This window comes from Zingiber officinale, chromosome 2A (genome assembly GCF_018446385.1).
Source record: "Zingiber officinale cultivar Zhangliang chromosome 2A, Zo_v1.1, whole genome shotgun sequence".
In the NCBI taxonomy this organism is placed as follows: Eukaryota; Viridiplantae; Streptophyta; class Magnoliopsida; order Zingiberales; family Zingiberaceae; genus Zingiber; species Zingiber officinale.
The window spans coordinates 100,808,004-100,833,973 of record NC_055988.1 but is presented as its reverse complement, the minus strand read 5'-3'; the positions used below and the strand labels follow the sequence as shown (position 1 = coordinate 100,833,973).

General features: G+C 48.1%; 1 non-coding gene across 1 annotated transcript; it reads right to left on the bottom strand.

Annotated features, from left to right (window-relative positions):
* Positions 1 to 16,624: 16,624 nt before the first annotated feature.
* On the bottom strand, positions 16,625 to 16,698 carry TRNAV-CAC. Its single transcript has one exon. It is a non-coding gene; the product is annotated as a tRNA-Val (tRNA).
* Between the last annotated feature and the right edge of the window lie 9,272 nt (positions 16,699 to 25,970).

The window sequence follows — 25,970 nt, the reverse complement described above, 5'->3', positions numbered from 1 at the left end:
CGCCTCCTGTCTGTTCCAGGGCCGAGCGGTTCGGCCGCTCGACAGACATATCATTTCTGCCCCGGCTGTAGGTATCGGTTCGACTGGGAGGACTCCCAGTCGTATGCTCGGATGAGATTATTCCTGCCTGTGTTGCTTTATGCCCCGGCCGAACGGACAACCCGCTCGGCCTTGAAACCTTTTTTCCTTGAGCATCGGAAACCCGCCCCCTAGTCGGGTTGTCTTTCAATCGGCTCAGGGATTCCCGGTGTCACGCCCCCAGAAGAGTCCCTGTCCGAGAAAATTTCGGCAGCATCTCCCCTGTACGACGGACAATCAAAAATTTTCTACAAGCACTAAATACTCAGCCACAGGCGGCTGGAATCATAACAATAATAAAAATCAATCACCACGCAGTTTATATATATATTCAGCCTCTGGCTGACACAACCACGCAGTAATAATACTCGGACTCAAAAACCACCCTACTCAACTACACTCGTAAAGCTCAAAACCGACGAACTCACCTCTTCTGCCATCCAGGCAGGCATGTAGTAGAATAAAAACCAAATCCCAATCCATCGATATAATAAAATCTATATCATGTCCATAAGCAAATAAATCCAGAACATAACGAGTTCAAACAGTCTAGAACAGAAAGAAACCAAAGAAAACCAAACATATCCTGGAGGTCTACAGGACCAGCACTACGTGCAGTGAGGACTAGCGACTGGAACTCCCTCCTGACAGCATCAACCTGAAAATATCAACAATGGAGGCGGGGTGAGTCCAACACTCAGCAGGTACAGTTGATATGCAAAGTAAAGAAACAACACCTAGCACTAATCATGCGGTCTCACGATAAGAAAGATAAGAATGCATCCGAAATAAGCAGAGAATCTTGTACTAACCGTCTGAGTATAAGGTCAACAGACCAAAGGTAAATTCACTGATGCATGTCAAACATAGGTATCCAAACAATATGCAACATATAAATGCAGAAACACAAACACAAGCAATAAATGCATCATGCATATGATGCCAATGATCCGTCCGGTCACCCCGACGCCGGTCGATCATCTCATACAAAAGTGAGGCCGAGTGGGTAGGGATGTGACACAACCTGCACTCTGTCGTCACTACTCCCGATGAGTGACCGAGTGGACGGGATCTTTGTCGAGTACACCTATCCTCCTACCCCAAATCATAGATGGGGGAGCGCAATGCTCTCAACTCCCGGTACTCAAAGACGGGGAGGAATCCCTGCCGGATAACACGTTGTGTCACACTACCCATGAGCGGACCAACGGTGCCTAACAGAGTCCCTGCTGCAACACACTCAGCCTGAATCGACCACTAACCCATGAGTGGTGGTGTGTGCAGATACATGTAACTGGCGATGTGCTCAACAATAATGGAGCGTACTATCGCTCAACATGCAATCATGCAAATGGTGCATGACACTAACCACAAGAATATCCTGACCTAATCCACATATATATAAAAATGCATCATAGGTCAACGAATCCAAAACAATCCAAAGGTATACAGAAGGTATAAAACCTAGGTCCTGAACATGGTCAAGCATGGCATATCACTACCCCTATAAGCATGTATAAACAGGTAAAATATACCTGAGATGCAAAACCAATCAATCAATCAAGCATGTAAGATTTGGGTAGTGATTAACCGAAACAGATAAGAAACACAATTAATGCAACATGTTAATTTAATTACTAAGCATATCAAATGACATAAGTCAAAAGTACCCGCCTCCGAAAATAGAAAGGTCCAATCTGACTCCGAGATACCGTCTCGCGTCAAGGTCCTGTATTATCAAACAGCTAATGTATTTAGCTATATAGATAAATAAAAATCTCCAAACCTATTTAATAACCTTATCCTTCCTTAGAAATGGAATTGATCCCATGTAACAAAACAAGCAATGGATTAAATTCAATACCAATCCAATACTATACATAAACCTAACTCAATGTATTTACCAAATCTAACAATCCTCTACATCATGCATCAACTCCCTATGTCGTACCTCAAATCATAGCCTTGTTCAAGAACAAGAAACTACTAGAATTTGTTGAAATCAACGACTGCCAGATCCAAGAAACCCCACACCTGCGGACTAGATCAGAAGGAAATCAAGCATGCAACCAAATGTTCCAAATACGACCCACTCACCTGTTGGTGCAACCTTAGGTCAAGGTTGACCTGGTTGACCCGACTCGAGTTGACTTGACTCGAGTTGTATTTTGATGTTTGACTTAGGAAGATTGTCGGTGCAACCTTAGGTCAAGGTTGACCTAGTTGAGTTGCATGTTGATGTTTGACGAAAAGAGAGTTCTATTCTTGATGTTTGACAAGAATAGATGTTTGGGAGATGGTTGGTGCAACCGTAGGTCAAGGTTGACCTGGTTGACCTGATTCGGGAAAAAGTCCAAGTATGGAGACTTGGCAACGGAAAAGTCCAAGCAGGGAAAAGTCCAAGTATGGAGACTTGGCACTGGAAAAGTCCAAACAGGGAGTTTGGCACGGGGAAAAGTCTGGTGAGTGAAGCCAGGCAGTCGGAGAAGTCCTGGTGAAAGTCCCGGTGAGTGAAGCCAGGCGGTGGGAAGTCCTAACTGGGATGTTAGGCGGTTGGAAAGTCCTGGTGAGTGAAGCGAGGCGGTGAGAAAGTCCTAACTGGGATGTTAGGCGGTGTGGAAAGTCCCGGTGAGTGAAGCCGGGCGGTGGAAATCTGGTGAGTGAAGCGGTGAAAATCCTAGTGAGTGAAGCTAGGTGAAAGTGAAAGTCCAGTGAGTGAAGCCAGGCGGTGAGAAATCCGGTGAGTGAGGCGGTGAAAATCCTAGTGAGTGAAGCTAGGTGAAAGTGAAAGTCCCGGTGAGTGAAGCCAGGTGATAGTCACGGTGAGTGAAGCCGGTGAAAACCCTAGTGAGTGAAGCTAGGTGAAAGTCACGGTGAGTGACGGGCAAGGGAAAATCCGGATGGATCAAGGGTGATCGGACATCCGGTGTTGAGAAGGTCAAGTAGGTCAAGGGAGGACCGGATACTTGACACGAAGAGAAAAGTCCAAGTGGGTCAAAGGGATTGACCGGACACTTGGTGGGAAGTCTTAGCAGGTCAATGGGAGGACCGGATGCTAGGTATGATATACCAACAGTCAAGGTTGACCGGATGTTGGTTTGAAAGGTTTGGGACTTGGTTTGGGCAAAACCAAGCTCCGGATCGATCGATGGATCGATCCGTTGATACATCGGTTATCGATCGGTGCGGTGACCGATCGGTAACAAACGATGTCTCTTGTATGCTATCGATCGGTGCACCGATCGAAAAAAGGCAAAGAAAGGAGAGGATCGGTGCGGACCGATCCACATACCTGATCGGTCCACGGACCGATCAGAGACGAGGCAACTTTCGCAGATCAGGCTCCATGATCGATGCGGGACCGATCAGAGCAGTCTGATCGATGCGGGCCGTCGGAGAGATTCTGGACCGATCGGGCGGCTGATCGGTCCACGCCTGCCGTTGCGACACAGCGACTAGATTACGTGTCTTCTTTATCTTCTTCGCAGTGCGGTATAAAGGGGTCCGGGCTTCGTTCTTTGGGACTTAATCTCTTCCTCTAGAACTTGTTCTTCTGCTGAAGCTTCGCTTCAACCGAGCTTTGATTGAGCTCGCCTCGAAGCTTCGCGTAAGCTTCCCGTCGTCGACAAGCTGCTGCGTTTGGGTTGTGAAGTTGCTGCTTCACCTCCAGTCGACAAGAAAGCAAGAAATTGGTAGAGTGCTATTGTATTCATATTGTATTGCTTTTCTTACTGTTCTTGTACTCTTTGTTTGCTGTTGCAAACGTTTGTGGCGAGGTTTCTCCACCCACAAGGAGTATATTGTATTAGCCGGTTCTCCGGGGACTCATCCACCGACGGATTGACTGGACTCGTCCACCTTACGGACACGCCGAGGAGTAGGAGCCCTAATCTCCGAACCTCGTTACATCCTTGTGTTAAGGTTTGTCTTTCTTCTCCTGTTTTCTTTCTACGTTGTATTTCCGCTGCACTAACCTAATCGTAGGAAGAAACGCGAAAGATTGTGGTCGGCTATTCACACCCCCCCTCTCTAGCCGAGTACGAAGGATCCCAACATCACCTTGTTGGCTCGGCAGTACAGTACCAGAGCACAAAAGAGGGCAGTAAGGCAGTGTTAGGGCATGGAAGCAAGCAGTCTCCAGTGATGGTTGGCACTGCTCTGTGCGACGGTGACCACGAACCGGAATCTAGGGCATGGTGAGGAATCAACTGGGGGGTCTCGGATGCCGACGGATCGGCACAGGTGAGAGAGATCTATGGTGGGTCGACGGTGCTTCGTGCGGTGGCGACCTAGGGCAGAGGCATCGTGAATCCGCAGAGGGAAAAGGCGACGGCACGCAAGGCGACAGTGGGTCGGCGGTGGCAGATTTGTCGCCGGTGCTTGAGGGAAGTGGAAGAAGAAGGCGTCGGGTGGATGGCTCGGAAGAAGAAGGAGAAAATAGCTCTGCCGCGGAAGAGCAGTGGCGCCGGGCAGAAGGACTGAAGAGGAGAAGAACTGCCGAGCGGTTAGGGCACGGGTCGGCGCCGAGGGAAGGAACTCGGGAAAATCGCGTCGGGCGCGCGGAGGGGAAGAAGTCGGCACTGGTTGAGGGAAAAGGAAAAATAAAGAAAAGGGAAAAAGAAAAAAAATTATAAAATAAATAAACATTTCCTTTTTAAAACGGGGTAGCCTAAATAGATTTTTCCGGACCCCATTTTTATCCCCGTGAACTTATCCGTATGAGCTCCGAAAAATTCCCGAAAATTTTCCAAAAATTCCCTTATTAATATTCGCCAATTTTCCGGTATTTTACACCCGGCCGGTCGGCCCTCTCAGCCCGATCGGTCGGGTCTCAGGGTTGAATCTCTTGACCTTTGACCTTCACGTGTCGTTGACCTTCCGCCAACGAGGGTCCCCCGTCCTTACCACCGGATCACATGCCTCCCCCTCAAGTCTAGTCGAAGGAGGCGCTAAGTCCGACTGACTGGACTTCCGGTCGGCCGGAGTGACCCCGCTCTACCACTTTCTAGAATGTTCCTCCTCACGACCGCTCGCCCTCTTACTGCCGCTGGCTTTGCTACCGTGTCGATGGTCAACACTGACGCCCTTCGGATATCCTCGGAATTCATGCAAATCCTCTCCATTAAGACCGAGCACGTGCGCTGCGCGCCGTAATGGCGCTCATTAAATGCGCCCCTGTGGCATGGTGCCACGTGGCGCCTCCGCTGGCGTCATCGTACGACTCGGTGATGTGTCCGAGGGGACATCGACGGTTTGAAATGAACGGCCCGATGTGGGCCTCGGTTCCTGTGACCTGCATTCGACGGTCGAGGCCGATCGAGACCGACCTTATAAAGCCTTCACCTTCTTCCTCCGCCGCACCTTTGCCTTCGTGTGTCCCGCAGCCTTCTTCGGTGCTTCAGCGTTCCGGCGACTCTGATTTTCCGTTCTCTGACGATTCCCCGCCTCCTTCCTTCGATCCTCAACTTCTTTGTAAGGTTCTTCCGCTTTTCTTCTCTGTTTCCCTTGTGTTTTTTTTGTCAAGTTCTTATCTTCTGGTCGATGTTCCCTTCATCGTCTTCTTCCTTCTGCCTTGTGCCTTTTTCTCGTCTTTTGCTTTCTTGCCCGGTCGGACAATGGCCAGTTCTTCCCGGCCCGCAGACCTCACTTTAGGCCCCTGGTATACTACCATGGAGTCTCGCTTCGATCGGCGCGACGCCGAGACCTTGCTTGATGGTTATGATATTCCGTTCGACTTTGAACTCGTTCTACCCTCACCATCCGCTCGGCCGTACAAACCGTCGCGCGGAGCTATCTGTTTTTTTCGCGACCAATTCACAGTCGGTCTGCGGTTTCCTCTCCACCCCTTCTTCGTTGGCGTTTGCAATTTCTTTGGTCTCCCGCTCGCCCAATTAGTTCCCAACACTTTTCGCCTTTTGTGTGGAGTGGTGGTATTGTTCAAGATACACCACATTCCTCTCCGCCCAGAAATTTTTCATTATTTTTATTATCCCAAGCAGTCCGAGCTGGGTACCTATCTATTCCAGGCTCGGCCCGTCCTAATCTTTTTTGATAAACTTCCCTCCTCCAATAAACACTGGAAGGAGTATTACTTTTATCTTCATCTCCTCGAGCGGGCTCCCTTCCAAACCAAATGGCAGGTCGGACCGCCCACTTCTCCCGAGCTAAAAAGATTTAAGACCCAACCGGACTATCTTCAGGCCGCGAACATGCTTGCCAGTCTGAAGCTCGACATCAACAAGCTTCTACCTGAAGGCGTGCTGTATATATTCGGCCTGAGTCCGAGCCGAACTCTACTCCCGTGCAGCTTTGGTAGGAATTTCACTTGCGTATGTACTTTGAGTGCTAATTGCTTTTCTTCTTTTTTCTTTGCAGTGAATATCGTCATGGAGTCCGTGATGCTCGGGATTTTGAAGAGAAAAGCGGAGGCGCTTGAGGCGGCAACCGCCAAGGAGATGGAGCAACTGGGCATCACCTCGGTCGGCTCTCACGAGGGTGAGAGTGGGACAAATGCGGAGGAGTCGGCCACTCAGGCCTCCCCTGTGGAGGTGACGGGAGGCGCCACGTCAAACAGGGAACCGACCGTCCAGGAGGAAGACTCCGATCGGGAAGGCGAGCGCCCACTCAGACAAAAAAGGCACCGGACGGAGACCCCGCTGTGATCGGCTACTTCCGCTGTTCATGTGTCCGAGCGGGCGGGATCCGATTCTCGTGGGAAAACCCCAATGGTGGAGGCATTATCCTCCGATCGGAATCCGTCTCAACTAAACCCGCCTGCCAACCCCATCGAGGCTGTGCCGGTCAGCACTCTTCCACCTGCCTCCCGTCGGGCCCAGCGCTCGACCATTTTGTCCAAGTTCTCCGCCCCGACCTCTGATCCCTCCGCGTCTGCTCACACGACTCCTGGCTGGAGCCGCACCATCAAGGCCACCCTGCACCTTCCCACCGAGGAGCTTTTGGTCGAGTCTGATCGGCCGACAGCGCCCGAGCATACGATCACCATGAAGGGGCCCCTCGCCGAGATGTGGGCCGACGCTCGGGCCCGTGTTGCGATGATTCCGCTCGGCAACCTAGCCAACAACCAAATGCAGCAGGCCACTGGGGTAAGTGTGTTTTCTTCCGAAGTCCTTTACGCCGTCTTTCCGATCAGCTATTAATACTCCTATTTATGTCAAAGATGGGTGGAGGACATCGCTGTCGTCAACCGACTGGCCATGGCGGATGAAGAGCTAAAGAGGCTGAAGAGTTCGGGCGACCCATCCTCCCAGGGCCCCTCATATGCCGAGCTGCAGAAAGAGCTCAAGAGGACCAACGATTTGTTGGAAGCCGAGCGAAAGAAGACGACCGACCAGGCCTATACGCTGGCCGAATTCGAAAAACAGGTCAAAACTTTTGACCGGAAAATAAGCCTGACCAACGATCGGAAGAAGCAGGCTATCGCCGATCTGGATAAGAAAAACGTCGAGGCGCGGGCCCTGGAGCAACGAGTTAAGGAGTTGATGGAGCAGCTGGACGGCGAGAAGATGGGCCGCTCGGGGGAGGTGACCAAACACAAGGACGAACTGAAGACCCTGCAGGAGGTTCTTGAAGCTTCCTGAGCTGCCTTCAAGGAGTATTAAGAGGCCGAGCCAGGCCGGGTCGTAGCCCTGAGACTGCAGCACATCCGTTCGAATGAATTTTTTGAGAAAGTCTGTGAGCGGATGTATATTGCCTTTGAGTTGGCCATTGCCGCCACGACGGACTATCTGAAGTCCAAGGGTCAGCTTCCCGACTCCGCTACCATCCCGGCTAAAGACAACGCGACACTCCTTTCTTCTATCCCGAAGCAGGTTTATAATTTCCTTGAATGAAGTGTTTCTTGTAATCACTCCGACCGGCTTTAATGACTTGAATTTTAATGAAGATATGTCATCCTTTTGTTAGCTTACTCTTTTTTCGTTAAATCGCCAATACCTGTGTCTTCCGATCGGAGCGCGAACTACCGCCGTTCGCGCCCCCACCTTTCCTTCTCGTTAATCGTCTCTCGTCCTGCCTTCCTCGCTCTCAAAAGGAATTTTTCACAAAGTATTTTCTGTAACTGGGCCGCTCGTCTGAACACACCCACCTCTTTAAATGGAATTCCCGTTAGATGTTCGCGAAGTACCTTTTGTAACTTGACCTTTTGTAACTTGGCCAATCGGCCGCTTGGCTCACAGACCGACCTTTTTATTATCTTCTTGCCGATCGACCCGGACGGAATTACATTATTATTTTCTTCTTGCCCCTAAGAACAAGGCTTGTCGATTGCTGGTGTTTACCACCGAGCCGAAGCCTGCATGACTTGTCCTGTCCAGGCCGTTTTAACGTTGCTGCTCGACGGTCTTCAAGCCGGAGGGTTTATAGTCGCCGGTTCGACTCTAAGATTTAACGTCGCTGCTCGACGGTCTTCCGGCCGGAGGGTTTATAGTCGCCGGTTCGACTCTAAGATTTAACGTCGCTACTCGACGATCTTCCGGCCGGAGGGTTTATAGTCGCCGGTTTGACTCTAATATTTAATGTCGCTGCTCGACGGTCTTCAGGCCGGAGGGTTTATGGTCGCCGATTCGACTCTAAGATTTAACGTCGCTGCTCGACGGTCTTCAGGCCGGAGGGTTTATAGTCGCCGGTTCGACTCTAAGATTTAACGTCGCTGCTCGACGGTCTTCCGGCCGGAGGATTTATAGTCGCCGGTTCGACTCTAAGATTTAACGTCGCTGCTCAACGGTCTTCCGGCCGGAGGGTTTATAGTCACCGGTTCGACTCTAAGATTTAACATTACTGCTCGACGGTCTTCCGGCCGGAGGGTTTATAGTCGCCGGTTCGACTCTAAGATTTAATGTCGCTGCTCGACGGTCTTCCAGCCGGAGGGTTTATAGTTGCCGGTTCGACTCTAAGATTAACGTCGCTGCTCGACGGTCTTCCGGCCGGAGGGTTTATAGTCACCGGGTCGACTCTAAGATTTAATGTCGCTGCTCGACAGTCTTCAGGCCGGACGGTTTATAGTCGCCGGTTCGACTCTAAGATTTAACGTCGCTGCTCGACGGTCTTCCGGCATAACTCGGATAATATACGCCTGGCTTAACGACACGGGGTCTTCACCACGTCTTCATGCGGCTACCCGCTTGGCACAATGCTCATGGCTTTGCTTTGTTCTTATAACTTTCATTCCTGCAGCCAAAGGATACAGCCGAATGGAATATTCATGAAATATATTACATCGGCGCACCTCTCATCCGGCCCGATAGGGCTGGAGGTGGTTTGCACTCCATGGTCTCTCCAGCCGCCGTCCATCCTCATCCTCCAAGTAGTAGGCTCCCGATCGGAGCTTCTCGACGACTTTGAAGGGTCCTGCCCAGGGAGCCTCCAGCTTGCCTACGTCCCCGACTTGCTTCACTTTCTTCCAGACCAAGTCACCCACTTGGAATGCTCGGGGAATCACGCGGCGGTTGTAGTTTTGCTTCATTCTCTGCCTGTAGGCCATCAGCCGGACGGGCGCTTTGGCTCGCTCCTCGTCGATCAAGTCCAATTCTAGCTGCCTCCGCTCGGAATTATCCTTGTCGTAGTTCTAGATCCGGATGGACTCTACGCTGACTTCGACTGGGACAACCGCCTCTCCTCCATACACTAGGTGGAACGGTGTTACTCCCGTTCCCTCCTTAGGGGTCGTGCGGATGGCCCATAGGACTCCCGGTAGCTCGTCCACCCAGCTTCCTCCCATGTAGTCGAGTCGAGCCCGAAGAATTCGGAGGATCTCCCGGTTGGCTACTTCGGCTTGACCATTACTTTGGGGATACACCACAGACGTGAAGTGTTGCTCAATGTCATATCTCTTGCACCATTCCTCGAGCTGCTTTCCGATGAACTGTCGCCCGTTGTTCGACACGAGCCGACATGGAATGCCGAACCGACAGATGATGTGTTGCCATATGAATTTCTTGACTATCTGCTCGGTTATCTTGGCCAATGGCTCAGCCTCCACCCACTTGGAGAAGTAATCGACTGCCACCAATAGGAACCTCCGTTGTCCGATCGCCATAGGGAAAGGTCCTACGATGTCCATGCCCCACTGGTCGAACGGGCAGGACACTGTGGACGCTTTCATTTCCTCCGTCGGCTTATGAGAGAAACTGTGGTACTTCTGACAAGAAAGACATGTTGCGATGGTCCGAGCGGCGTCCTCGTGTAGAGTTGGCCAGAAGTATCTGGCCAGCAGGATCTTCCTAGCCAAAGACCGGCCGCCCGGATGACCTCCGCAAGATCCTTGGTGTACCTCCTGGAGAATGTACTCGGCGTCTTCCGAACCGACACACTTCAGCAGAGGCCGGGAGAACGTCTTTTTGTAAAGCTGATCTCCGATGAGCGTGAACCGGTCGGCTCTCCTCCTCAGTAGCTGGGCTTCATCCCGATCGGACGGTGTGGCACCTGAGCGCAAAAACTCCATGATGACTATTCTCCAATCGCTCGGGAATGTGAGGCCTTCCATCCGGTCCATGTGCGCTACCAAGGATACTTGCTCTGTTGGTTGCTGGATGACGACCGGCGATATCAAGCTTGTGAGCTTGGCTAATTTATCTGCCGTCTGGTTCTCCGTTCGGAGTATCTTTTGGACCACCACCTCGGTGAAGCTGGTCTTGAGTTTTTCAAAGGCCTCCGCGTACAACCTGAGTCTTGCATTGTTTATCTCAAAGGCGCCCATGAGTTGTTGAGCGGCTAGCTGGGAATCTGAGTGGATCACCACCCGGTTGGCTCCAACATACCGTGCGGCCTGCAGTCCGGTTATGAGGGCTTCGTACTCTGCCTCATTATTTGTTGCTCGATAGTCCAGCCGGACGGACAAATGCATCCGCTCTTCCTAAGGCGAAAGTAGCAGGATCCCGATTCCACTTCCGAGCCGAGTCGACGATCCGTCCACTTATACTTTCCATGAAGCTTCGGGCTCGGACTTTTGTACCTCAGTCACGAAATCTGCCAAGGACCGTGCCTTGATCGCCGAGCGGGGTTGGTATTGGATGTCGAATTCGCTTAGCTCCGTCGTCCACTTGATGAGCCATCCGGATGCTTCAGGGTTTAGGAGTTCCCTTCCCAACGGGCTGTTCGTCATCACAATAATGGTGTGCGCCAAAAAGTAAGGGCGCAACCTCCGAGCAGCAAGGACCAAGGCGAAGGCCAACTTCTCGAAACCGGTGTAGCGAGACTCAGCATCCTTTAAGATATTACTTAAGAAGTACACAGGTTGTTCTTCACCGTTCGGCCTTACTAATGCCGAGCCCACAACATGCTCGATTGAAGATAAATAAATGCAGAGTGGCTCGCCTACGGCCGGTTTTGCCAACACGGGTAAGGAATTCAGGTAAGTCTTCAGTTCCTCAAATGCCCGATCGCACTCCTCGTCCCATCGAAACTTGGTAGCTTTACGCAGAATCTTGAAGAACGGCAGGCTCCGGTCGGCGGTCTTAGAGATAAACCTTGACAGCGCCGTTATCTGACAAGTGAGACGCTGTACCTCTCGAAGATTTCTGGGAGGCGGCATGTCTTGCAATGCCTTTATCTTTCTGGGGTTCCCCTCTATGCCCCGTTCGGTCACGATGTAACCCAGGAAGCGCCCGCCTTTTGCTCCGAACAGGCACTTCTAAGGGTTAAGCTTGACTCCGTATCTTCTTAATGTTTGGAAAGTCTCCTCCATATTCGCATAGAGATCTGCCGTCCGGAAGGACTTGATAAGTATGTATCCACGTACACTTCCAAGTTGCGTCCGATCTGCTCCCTGAATACCTTGTTCATCAGACGCTGGTAGGTAGCTCCTGCATTCTTCAGTCCGAACGGCATTACGTTGTAGCAGTAGGTGTCGTTCGTCGTGACGAAGCTGACCTTCTCCTGGTCTTCTCGGGCGAGCGGCACTTGATGGTAGCCTTGGTATGCATCCAGCATGCATATCAGCTCGCACCCGGCCATGGAGTCTACCAGTTGATCGATCCGGGGCAGGGGGTAGAAGTCCTTCGGGCATGCCTTGTTCAAGTCCCGGAAATCGATACAGACTCTCCACTTGTTGCCCGACTTGGAGACCAGTACCACATTTGTGAGCTAACTTGGGAATTGCACTTCCCTTATGTGGTCGGCCTCTAAAAGCTTCTCTACCTCCGCCCGGATAATTACGTTCTACTCAGCGCTAAAGTCCCTCTTCCTTTGCTTCACCGGCCGAGCGTCTGGCCAGACGTGAAGCTCGTGCTGCGCTACGCTTGGTGAGACCCCTGGCAGCTCCTGGGTCGACCAAGCGAAGACGTCACGGTTTCGCTGGAGGCATTTGATCAGCTTTTCCTTCTGGTTCTCCTCCAGGTCGGATGCTATGAAGGTGGTGGCCTCCAGTCGAGAAGAGTCGATCTGCACCTCCTCCTTTTCTTCGTAAACCAAAGAAGGTGGTTTTTCGGTTATAGCATTTACCTCGACTCGGGGCATTTTCCGAGCGGACTTGGCTTCGGCTCGGACCATCTCCACATAGCATCTTCGAGCTGCCAGCTCTCCCTGCACCTCCCCTACTTGATCTTCCAACGGGAATTTGATCTTCTGGCAGAAGGTAGAGACGACCGCCCGAAACTCGTTGAGAGCCGGTCGCCCCAAGATAACATTGTACGCAGAAGAAGCATCAACCAGGATGAAGCTGGTGGTCCTTGTCCTTCTGAGCGGCTCCTCTCCCAACGAGATAGCTAGCCGGACTTGGCCGACCGGCAAGACTTCGTTCCCAGTGAACCCGTAGAGGGGGGTTGTCATTGGCAGTAGTTCAGTTCGGTCGATTTACAGTTGGTCGAAGACCTTCTTGAATATTATGTTGACCGAGCTACTTGTGTCAATGAAAATGCGGTGAATAATGTAGTTAGCTATTACCACTCGAATGATCAGGGCATCATCATGCGGGACTTCGACTCCCTCAAGATCCCTAGGCCCGAAGCTGATCTCGGGTCCGCTCGCCCTCTCCTGGCTGCAGCTAACCGCGTGTATCCTCAGCTGCCTTGCATGTGTCTTTCTGGCTCTATTGGAGTCTCCGCCGGTCGGGGCTTCGGCGATGATGTTGATCTCGCCTCGAGATGTGTTGCCCCTATTCTCCTCCTCTCGAGCGGACGGTCGAGGTCGTTCATGTGACGCCCGATGGTGGGCTCCGGGCTGCTGACGATGCTGCCGCTCGGGGGATCTTCTTTCTATTCTTTGAACGGGGCTCCGTTGTCGATGTCGCCGGTCTGGTGAAGGTGATCGGCGGCGGTAGCTCTTTGGCGCAGGATGAGTGATGGGGAGGCTCCGACAGTCGCGTGTGTTGTGAGTAGCTGACTAATGGAGTGAACAAAACATCGGGGTCCATACCTTCCCCTTGGGCTTGGGCCGATCGACCGAGACTTGCTGGATGGCGTGCGACCGAGTGTGCTGATGAGGACGGGCTGCTTTGGCTCACGGTCCTCTGGGGGGCTGGTGACTGACGAGCTGCTTCTACTCGGCGGAGGCTAGTTGATCCGTCAGGGCTTCCTCCACATTGATGTACTCGTTGGCCCTATGCAACATATGGTCGTAGTCCCGGGGCGGCTTCCGGATGAGCGAGCGGAAGAAATCACCGTCCACGAGCCCTTGCGTGAACGCGTTCATCATTGTTTCCGAGGTGACCGTTGGAATGTCCATGGCCACCTGGTTGAAGCGTTGGATGTAAGCTCGGAGCGACTCCCTCGTGCCTTGCTTGTTGGCGAACAAATTGACGCTTGTTTTCTGGTGGCACCTGCTGCTCACAAAATGATGGAGGAACGCCGTTCAGAATTCTTTGAAACTCGTGATAGATCCGTCCGACAGTCTCCAGAACTGCCGATGCGCCGATCCCGAAAGGGTGGTGAGGAACACTCGGCACTTCACACAATCTGTGTATTGATGCAGAGTGGCTATGTTGTCGAACTTACCCAGATGGTCGTCTGGGTCGGTTGTCCCGTTGTATTCCTCGATTGTCGGGGGCACATAATGCTTCGGTAGTGGATCACGCAGGATGGCCTCTGAGAACTACCGGTTGATCCGCTCGGGTGACGCGTCCATTCGGGGCGCTTTTCTTTTTCTGACGTCTCGGACGGGTGCTTCGTCCGATGAAGATCCTTTGTCTTGATTAGCTTGTGCGACCTCTGAGGGCGTCTGGAACAGAGCCCGATGAAACGGTATCGGGGCGGGCGGCGCCCCCACCTGGGTGCCGATCGGCCCCTTATTTTGCCCCTATATTGAGAGCTGCTCCGGCCGCTCTTCGGGTGCTGCTCGACCCCCCGATGCTGATGTCGCCTGCTGCGCTGCCCGCTCAGCCTGAGCTTTCTGCTGCTGCTCCATGATTTTTGCTACTCACGCTTGGATGAGTGCGTCAAGTTCTTCTGGGGAGAGCGTCACCATGAATTGGTGTCCAGCTTCTTCCATCATCTCCGCTCGGATTCAAGTGCGTTCCCACAGACGGCGCCAATTTGATCTTGTTCGAGCGCTGAGTCGACGGACGCTGTGGACGTGACACGCTCCGCTGTCTCTGGCCGGCGATGAATGTCTCCGATGGACCTGCAAAGAAGCCGAGTCGGGAGGGGTTTCCCGACGACGACCCTCCGATACTCAAGTCAGGCAACGAGAAATGAGAGAGGTAGCGTAACTGCAGTGAGGATTGCGCATACCTTCGTCGACGTCTGGGGGTCCTTATATAGGACCCCGGGGAGGCGCGGGCACACTTCTCGATACGTACACGGTTCCCCAAACACACCTTAACGAGCCCATGTCAGAAAAGTACCCCTGATGCCATTCTGCAATCGTCCGAGTATATCCCAGATGTGACGGTGGAAGCTTCCACCGTATGATCCTGTGTACGGCTCGACCGCCAACCCTGCTGCCTGTCGGCGGCAGATGTCTCGAGGATGATGTTATCCCCTGTCTCCTTTGTCCTCTTGCGCCTCCTGTCTGTTCCAGGACCGAGCGGTTCGGCCGCTCGGCAGGCATATCATTTCTGCCCCGGTTGTAGGTATCGGTCCGACTGGGAGAACTCCCGGTCGTATGCTCGGATGAGATTGCTCCTGCCTGTGTTGCCTTGTGCCCCGGCCAAACGGACAGCCCGCTCGGCCTTGAAACCTTTTTACCTTGAGCATCGGAAACCCGTCCCCTAGTTGGGTTATCTTTCATTCGGCTCGGAGGATTCCCGGCCGGTCGGCCCTCTCAGTCTGGTCGGTCGGGTCTCAGGGTTGAATCTCTTGACCTTTGACCTCCATGTGTCGTTGACCTTCCATCAATGAGGATCCTCCGTCTTTACCACCGGATCAATATAGATATTATTTTTATTAAGATTTGATTGAATTTCAAAGGGAAAAAAAACTGATGTATTTTTATAATTGTTTAGAATATATTATGTGAGTTGTATCATGGTGTTTATAAGCCAACATCAAAAACAAATAAAAATAAATAACGTCAAAAACAAATAAAAATAAATAACGTACCATTAAATATTGTACTAATATAAAAAAATATCAAAAAGGAAAATACTATCATCACAAAAAATAAGAAAATCAAAATTTATAAGCAAAACATTGGGGAGGACAGGAGCGATGGTATCCCTGTCAGGTACTTTCCAATTCGGATATAAAAAAATAATAATAATAATAATAATAATAATAATGAAAAATATCAACTGAGGAGAGCATATATCTGACAAAAATTAGAAAACTAAAATATGTCTGAGCTCGGGTTCAAACTGGGAATGATATTATTCCCTGTCTCCTTTGTCTTCTTGCGCCTCTTGTCTGTTCCAGGATCGAGTGGTTCGGCCGCTCGGCAGGCATATCATTTCTGCCCCGGTTGTAGGTATCGGTCCGACTGAGAGGACTCCCGGTCGTATGTTCGGATGAGATTGCTCCTGTCTGTGTTGCCTTGTGCCCCGGCCGAACGGACAGCCCACTCGGCCTTGAAACCTTTTTACCTTGAGCATCGGAAACCCGTCCCCTAGTTGGGTTATCTTTCATTCGGCTCGGAGGATTCCCGGCCGGTCGGCCCTGTCAGTCTGGTCAGTCGGGTCTCAGGGTTGAATTTCTTGACCTTTGACCTCCACGTATCGTTGACCTTCTGTCAATAAGGGTCCCCGTCTTTACCACCGGATTAATATAGATATTATTTTTATTAAGATTTGATTGAATTTCAACGAGAAAAAAAACTGATGTATTTTTATAATTGTTTAGAATATGTTATGTGAGTTGCTAGAGTATCATGGTGTTTATAAGCCAACATCAAAAACAAATAAAAATAAATAACGTCAAAAACAAATAAAAATAAATAACGTACCATTAAATATTGTACTAATATAAAAAAATATCAAAAAGGAAAATACTATCATCACAAAAAATAAGAAAATCAAAATTTATAAGCAAAACATTGCTGAGGACAGGAGCGATGGTATCCCTGTCAGGTACTTTCCAATTCGGATACACAAAAAAAAAAAAAAATGAAAATTATCAACAGAGGAGAGTATATATCTGACAAAAATTAGAAAACTAAAATATGTCTGAGCCCGGGTTCGAACCGGGGACCTCTAGTGTGTGAGACTAGCGTGATAACCAACTACACCACCCAGACTGATGTTTTATTTGTTTTTAGTTATTATATATATTAGTTTCTATCTTCGCAGCTATAATGTTATCGTCAAATTGATGTATAATTTGATTTCTTCCCAGAATCTTGTTACCAATATATTATTGAATATTTTCTAAGGGGTAAAGAATCAATTCCTTCCTGATTGACGCATATCATTAAAAAAAAAAAAATCACTCTCTCACTTCTAGTCAACTTAACTTTACCTCCTTCAAATGAGCTGTTTAAGGTAAAATGAACATAATTAACTTTTTATTATAATCGTTAACAATATATTATTGAATAATTTCCTTTCATACCTCCTGTTTTTTTTTTTTCCTTTGCATATGATTTTACATTTTCTTGAACTGGTTCATATGTTATTCTTAACCGGGTGCCCTCTTTGATAATTAATCTATCATATTTTTTTTTATATAATTCAAGTATTCAATTTCGCAAGACTAATATTAGAGGTAGATGACCTCCCTGTTAAATAAATTCAAAGTATAATTTATGTACATTTAAAAGGTATATTCATTTATATTGGGATTCGATTGTTTATTCCCCTAACTATTTGACTACTGCACCAATAGAATGACCCTTCAAGACGTTGAAATGGGGAGCTAAGTCGATCCTTTTCTCATACGATAACTTACCCGACAATTATGAAGTTTACATCACAACCTTTTTTTGCCACATGAAAGTAACTCCTAGAGTCCAGAACCCTGAAAGAAGAAAAGAACTTGTTTTTTGTGCATTGATGCGGCGGTAAGGAATAAGGAAGAGCCTATCTGACACAGATCAATGGTCACGGTGGAAGTCAAAGTCAAAATGATCACGTCAGGGCTCAGAGACTCAATCGCGTTGCCCGAGCGAGAGGGGGCTACATAGGCCAATCGGAGAAACAGCTATCTGGTTGGCCGTCTGGATGAAACAGCATCTGGTCAGCCCGATCAGTAGGAGAGCGGGTCGAGCGGGCCACTCGTCCTGCTCGGGGTATGTCATTGACTGTGTAATGAACTTATATAATAAAAGAGGAAAAGACTGTTGGGACCGAAATGTAGCTAGAGGGGGGGGGGGGGGGGGGGGTGAATAGCTTGGCGCGATCTCGTGCTCGTTGTTGCTTGTTTCTTAAGATGATGTGCAGCGGAAAATACAAAAAAACAACACTCAACGCTAACACTAGGGATTTACTTGGTATCCACCTCAAGAAGAGGTGACTAATCCAATGATCCACACACTCACACACCCTCCACTATGAAAACTCTCCTTTACGGTAACTACCGAAGGCGGAGAAGCCCTGCAGTACTCTCAATACAACAAGAAACAAAGAGAAGTAAATACAAGGAAAAGTTTACACGGTTTACACAAGAAACCCTAACCCTAGCTTCTTTTTCTTGCTATAGATCCACCTCTTGACTTGGAAATGCCTCCAAGAACCTTCAAGATCTGGCGATGAGAAGCCTGTGGACGAGTTGTGAACTCGCTATGAAGATCGGAGATGAAAGCTGAGAGTTCTACCGAGAGAAACGCTCGTCAACAGCTAAATACGACGCCAACGGTCGAATCCCAATCAATTGGATTGCTCTCAATCGATTGGATTGCTCTCAATCGATTGGGGAGGCTTTGGATCGATTGGTCGATCGATCCAGAGTGTCTCTGTGCTCTCGGGAATTGGCTGGATCGATTGGTCGATCGATCCAGGGCTTATCGCACAGAATCGTGACTCCCAATCGATCGGGCGATGGATTGGAGGCTCCCAATCGATCAACTGATCGATTGGGAGGCTTTTTGTTCGCGTGACACTTCTCACGATCGATCTGTTAGTTAGAGCCCTAGAGCCAATCATTTGATGATTGTATGGACTCATGTATATCATATTCTTGTATATTAATAAAGGCATTTGTTTGGTTATTATACTTATTTATATTAGTGCCAAATAGACTAAGTATAATAGCGTCCTTGAGTAGAAGGTTCTTACCTATATCAATCGATTGGTTGAATCGATAGTGAGATGATATAGGGAACACTACTCTAAATCATTCCTAGTCGAGTATTAACATTCAGGGACAATGTTAATACAATAAGACTAGCATGTAGGTTAGCTCGATGACTTGATCTCACAAGTCATGGATATAGAGATATCAAGCTGACACATGAGTATGCATTAGAGAATGTATACTGAATGACCCGCCATGAGAAAGTATCATGGATCGTTATATGAGTGTCATATACTTTCTCATGTGGCTATTAGTATGACTATTAGTCCTTAGACCTGAAGTCACCATGGATCTCTACATAAGGAGTTATGTACTTTGGTTTCGTCAAACGTCACCCGTAACTGGGTGGACTATAAAGGCGATTACTGGGTATATAACGAATTATGTAGAGGGATGTGAGTGATGTAGATGGGATCTATCCCTCCCATATGACGGGAGCGACATCGGTATTCTTGATAGAGTGAGACCACTAAGTGCATGGCCATGCCCAAATGAGTCAACATTAGATGTTGAGCTCATTTGATCGAGTGAGTCTACTTGGAGTTTAAGATTTAGATTGATTAGAGGATGACACGGTCTATGCCTCATATTGATCAATCTAGATGTCCAGGATAGAAGGACACTTATCATTATTTTGTGAGGAGTCACAATTGGTAGTCACAAGGTGATGTCGGATCTCGACATTCTTGTAACTTGGGTAGTAATGATGTGTTGCTAGATACCGCTCATTACTTATACTCCTAAATGGGTTTAGGGCATTGCCAACGTTACAAGAACCTATAGGGTCACACACTTAGGACAATTAGATGGAGATTAGGTTCATACGATGAACCAAGAGGATTAGATTCATTTGATGAATCAAATTGGATTAAGAGTAATCCTAATTGGGCTAACTTGAGTTCGACTCAAGTTGATTCATGTGTTCAATGAGTCTAATTTAGATTTTGACTCATTGAATCAATTTAATTTAATGAATTAGATTCATTATATTAAGTTGGCTCGAATCAAATGGTTAGATTAGATCAACCATGGTAGAGATTGGTTCAAGTTTGACTTGACTTGAGAAGGAAGACCAAAGGTCAATTTTGACTTGACCTTTTGCCACCTCATTGGTGAGTTGGCATTAGGTGGACCAATAATGATGTTCCACATCATCATGGGTGCCACCTCATGGAAGTTACAAAGCCATTTTCATAATAACTTCACATTAATTGCATTTAATGGGGAGTTACACAATGTATAGTGGCCGGCCACTTTGGGTTGGATGGGTGAATTTTATTTTTCATTCAAGTGGTGTAACTCCTTCTTCTTCCTTGGGTTCTCTCCTTGCTTTCCCTCCTCTTCCTTGCCGTGACCTATCAAGGTGCTAGCACACCTTTGTTTAGGTTTTCTCCATCAAGAATTGTTCGTGTGGATACTTCTAGAGGACTGACACTTGACGGTCTAGAGATCCGGCAACTTCTTGGACGAGCGGGAACGCGAAGGGCTTCGCTTCGAAGGTATAACTCTCATCTAGTGTAGATCTAAAGTTTTTACAAACTCGTACAAGAAAAAGTTTTTCGAAAAGTTTTGTTTACGAATCTTTGCACGAGATCCATGGCTTTGGGTGACTCGGGGTTTCCGCGACGCGAAAAAGTGGTTTTCGCGGCCCGACGAACCCAACACGATCCACTGATCGATTGGGAGGAGGCTTGTCGCAGGGACTCACCCAATCGATCAGCTGATCGATTGGGCATGAGCCAATCGATCGGCTGATCGATCCAGCTCAAGGTTTTTGCTCAAAACCAAGTCCAAAGTCCCCTAAACCAACATCCGGCCAACCATGACCTGTTGGTACATCATGCCTAGCATCCGGTCACCCTTGACATGCCAAGACTCCCTTACCAAGTGTCTGATCAATCCCTTTGACCCACTTGGACTTTTCTCCTCGTGCCAAGTGTCCGATCATCCATGACCCACTTGGACTTCCACTAGATGTTTGGTCAACCTTGACCCATCTGGATTTCCTGTGTCTGGCTTCACTCACCAGGACTTCCCTTCTGCTTAGCTTCACTCACTAGGACTTCTCCTCTGCCTGGCTTCACTCACCAGGACTTTCCTTACTGCCTAGCTTCACTCACTAGGACTTTCACTTGACTTCACTCACAAGGATTTTCTTCTGCCTAGCTTCACTCACTAGGTCTTTCACCTGGCTTCACTCACCAGGATTTTCTAGTCTGCCTAACCTTCCAGTTAGGTCTTTCACATGGCTTCACTCACTAGGATTTTCTAGTCAAGTATCTAGTCAACCTTGACCTACCTGACTCTTCTTCACAATCTCCCCACATGAACAATTGCACCTGCAATCTCCATGTCTTGTCTCAATGTATTGTCAAACATCGAAACCCAAATATCAAGACTCGAGCTTGAACCAATTCACGCTCAGTCAACCAAGTCAACCTTAACCTAGGGAATATTGCACCAACAATCTCCCCCTTTTTGATGTTTGACAATACTTTTAAGTTAGGCTAATCTCATAGCCTCAACTCTCCTTCATGCCATTGTAAGAATGATGGTTTCCTTCATTCTCCTCCTTTCCTAGAGGGCAGACTCCCTCTTTAGGTAATGAAGGCCTAACTTAACCACACATTCTCCCCCTATTGGCACACATCAAAAACTCTCCCCCTGAAGAGTTACCCAACATTGTTTACAACTTCACTCATTGTTCACAACACAATAATGAAGGTCTCATACCCTTCATTATTCTTAACGCTCATCCTTGAGCATATACCACTTGGTATATTCACACACGATTCAAATGAAGGTCTCATACCCTTCATCGTCATCAAATGCTCAATCGTGAGCATACACCACTTGAATAATGAAGATATCCACTCTCCATTATATTCAAATGCCTAACCTTGAGCATTTTCACTAAAAAAGGTTAACCACCTTCCAAGGTGTATGAAAAATAGATTTTCATGTCCTTAAAGAGTAACTCCCCCTAAAGACATGCACGTAACTTCTGTCATTGCACCAACAATGACTTGGAATCCCTAAACCTTTAGGAAACCCAAATTTAGAAGTTTTGAGGTTCATAAATTCAATATAGAATCCAAACCTCAGCCTAAACCTCTACTTAGTCTTCCTTAACCAATTCATCCTTGTTTTCATCATGAAAACTCCCTCTAAATGTATACAAATGTGTTTTGAGGTGTAAGGAGTAGTTATATAGACTAAAAATGGTTCAAGATGCTGAAAATAAGCTTTTCCAACTAAAATCAACATCCCCAATCGATTGGAGTTAGGTCTAATCGATTGAACCCTGCAAAATCGATCCACTGATCGATTCAGACTGCGTGGATCGATTGGCTGATCGATCCAACGAGCTTTTGCTCACGGGAAAACTCTTCTCAATCGATTGCTCGATCGATTGAGGCACTCCAATCAATCGGGTGATCGATTGGAGCTCTGAAAAACTGAAAATTTATTTCAGTGAATTTCAGAAACTCCCCTTAAATTCTACAAAAATCAAAAAATCATGAAAATTCATGTAGACATTCCTTAGGGCATGTATTATCAAGGAAAAATAGTTTTATATGAAAATACTTCCTATTTTCAAAGATTGACACAACCTTCGAAACTTGTAAAAACTTTAGTGTTTTCTTCCAAGTTTGTGCTCAACTATTCAATGATGATTACTATTATAAGATAGCCTTCATCAAGGTTTTCCAAAATATATTTAAAATCATTTTCAAAACCAATATCCAACCATGTTCTTTCGGCTCAATGCACATGACTTGTACATTAGCTTTCCCAATGATTGGAAAACACATAACTATTGTGTTTTGATGAACCTAATGTTGGTGCAACCTTAGGTCAAGGTTGACCTGGTTGACCTGACTCGAGTTGACCTGACTCGAGTTGTATTTTGATGTTTGACTTAGGAAGATTGTTGGTGCAACCTTAGGTCAAGGTTGACCTAGTTGAGTTGTATTTTGATGTTTGACACTCGTGGAAGAGTTGTATTCTTGATATGGGGCAAATGTTTGGGAGATTATTGGTGCAACGTAGGTCAAGGTTGACCTGATTCGGGAAAGAGTCCAAGTATGGAGACTTAGCAACGGAAAAAGTCCAAGCAGGGAACTTGGCACTGGAAAAGTCCAAGCAGGGAGCTTGGCACGCGAAAAGTCCAAGTGTGGAGACTTGGCACGGGAAAAGTCCAAGTATGGAGACTTGGCACTGGAAAAGTCCAAGTATGGAGACTTGCGGAAAAGTCCAAGTATGGAGACTTGGCGGGGAAAACTGGGATGTTAGGCGGTGGAAAGTCCCTGGTGAGTGAAGCCGAGCGGTGGGAAAGTCCTAACTGGGATGTTAGGCGGTGTGGAAAGTCCCGTGAGTGAAGCCGAGCAGTGGGAAAGTCCTAGCGGGATGTTAGGCGGTTGGAAAGTCCCGTGAGTGAAGCAGGCGGTGAGAAAGTCCTAACTGGATGTTAGGCGGTGGAAATCTGGTGAGTGAAGCCGGTGAAAGTCCGGTGAGTGAAGCCGTGAAGGAAAATCCGGATGGATCGAGATGATCGGACATCGTGTTGAGGAAAGTCCAAGTAGGTCAAAGGATTGACCGGACACTGGGTGGGGAATTAGCAGGTCGAGGGAGTGACGGATGCTAGGAATGAAGTACCAACAGTCGAGGTTGACCGAATGTTGGTTTGGAAGGCTTGGGACTTGGTTGGGCAAAACCAAGTCACTAGTTATCTGATCGATGTCGGTGACCGATCAAGATCGATGTGCTCTTGATCGGTATCGTCGATCTGCGGGACCGATCGAAATGATCGAGCGAGAAAGGCGCTGATTGGTGCGTGGACGATCAGAGCTTCTGATCGGTCGTGGCGGCCGATCAGGAGACGATGTCGCGGAAGGAAGAGCTTCAAAGCCAAGAGTTGGGATCGATGCGTGGACCGATCCGGTGTCTTTGATCGGTCCGCGAGCGATCGAGTACGCACGAATTTTACGTACGCGGTCGATGCGGGGACCGATCGGTAGCGAGGCTGATCGGTCCACGATCGATCGGTTCTAACCGTTACACGCAATGCAGCTAGTTTCTTCATTGTTTCTTCTTCGCAGGTAGCATCTTCTGTGCTACTGCTTCTTCCTCTTCTCTTCTGCTACAGAGCTGCTGTTCTGGTGCTTGAGCTTTGTTGAGCTCTTCTTCGCAAGCTTCGCGTGAGCTTCTTCCTTCGGCTGGGACTCCGACTGAGCTGCTGCTGTGGTTGGCGTCTGAGAAGCTGTTGCTTCTTCAACAGTCGACAAGAAGGCAAGGGTTGCTTACATTTGTTGTGTATTTACTTCTTGCTTCTCTTGTATTTGTACTCCTTATCTTGCTGTTGCAAGAAGTAGTTGTGGCGAGGTTTCTCCACCCATAAGGAGCTCATATTTAGCCGGTTCTCCGGGGACTCATCCACCGACGGATTGGTAGGCTTCGTCCACCTTACGGACACGCCGAGGAGTAGGAGTTCATCTCCGAACCTCGTTACATCGGTTTGTTTTTCTTCTCCTTAGTTTCTTCCTTGTATTTCCGCTGCGACTAACCCTAACTGTAGGAAGAACGCGAGAATTTGGGGCGGCTATTCACACCCCCCTCTCTAGCCGAGTACGAAGGATCCTAACAAGTGGTATCAGAGCGAGGCCGCTCTTCGACGGATCAACACCCAGGGGAGCACGGGCTAGAGATGGATCTCTATGGAGAAGATGTCACGATTCAACCCTTCTACGAGTCTCACGACAACTTCACATATTGGAAGGTAAGGATGATGTATTTTCTTAGGACTAATATGTTAAATTGGTTTTGTGTACAAGAAGGGTTTTCCCCTCCGATGGATGAGGAAGGAAAACCTATCAAGAAGAAGGAGTGGACGAAAGAGCAAATCCGACAATCCGAAATCAATGACGAGGTAACAAAAATTATTGAATTTGCTTTACCTAATAATGTTTTGTGCAAGATAGATAGGTACAACAACGCCAAGGAATTGTGGAACAATTTGGCAAAATTCCATGAAGAGGAGCCTAGTGAGCCAAGCAGCTCACATCATGGAGGAAGCGAATTGGGAGTTGATGGCTACTCAACATCCAAGGAAGAAGAGGAGGAGAGCTCTTGTTCAAGATCGGAGCAAGAAGAGGCATCTACCTCCGGAAGGGATGAAGAAGAAAGCTCATCTACATCCACAACCCTAGGTAACTCAAACACTGTGATTTCAAGCAAATTACACATAATGTGTTTTGAGTGTAGGAAGTTTGGGCACTACAAGAGTAAGTGTCCAAAGAGGGTTAGAAAGACTCCACCGGCACCAAAGGTCAAGGAAGCCGGAGTCCCAACATGCAAGAGCAAGAAGCACGTGGTGTGCCTCCAATGCAAGCAACGGGGACACTATAGGAGTCAATGTCCAAGGGGGAGACAACCTCACAAGGACAAGAGGCCAAACACGTGTAAAGGGGGAGCTAAGGCAAACCCTAAGGTAACATTTAAAGCTCATTCTTGCAATTCTAGTAGGATGCATGCTAGTAGTCTTATTGCCATTGTCAATAATGATAAGCATGTTAACACTAGAAATCGATACATGTGCTTAGGAGCCAAGCATGTTGGCCTAGATAAGAACAATTCTAGAAATGCTAACCCTAGAATTAACTCATCTAAGGCTAAGGAAAATCTAGGTAGAAACCCCAAGACAACTAGACATATGCCTAGGAACACCTCAAGAAAGAATGATAAATTAAAACTTGAGGTTTTAGAGAAAGAAAATCAAGTCTTGAGGTCAAGACTTAACACTCTAGAAAAGGCCCTAAAGAATTTAGAGAAGTCAACTCTAGGGTCTAAGGGTCAAATTTCAAAGCCCAAGGACAAGAAAGGTTTGGGTCACAAACCTAAGTCCCAAATGGTCAAGCCCACCTATCATAATGTTCCATTCGATTATGGAACAAAAACTAGGGCTAGGGAGACCACCACCAAGGTCACAAGGGGAGTCACCCCTAGAGTTGATCTTGATGAGTCCCAAATGATCAAGGCTTTAAAGCCTAGGAGGGTTATTAGGAGGGTTGCTAGGGAAGTTATCCCTAGTGAATATTTAGTGAACCCAATGAGCTCTAATAGGTATTGGGTTCCTAGGAGCATCTTCTCTACCCCATAGATGGGTTAGAGAGTGTCAACTCCGATTAGAAGGGTAGTTAACCCAACTTTGAGGAAATTGACACTCAAGGAGCATTTTCAAGGTTTTGAGAGCTTTTGAAAGTGAAATGGAATTATCAT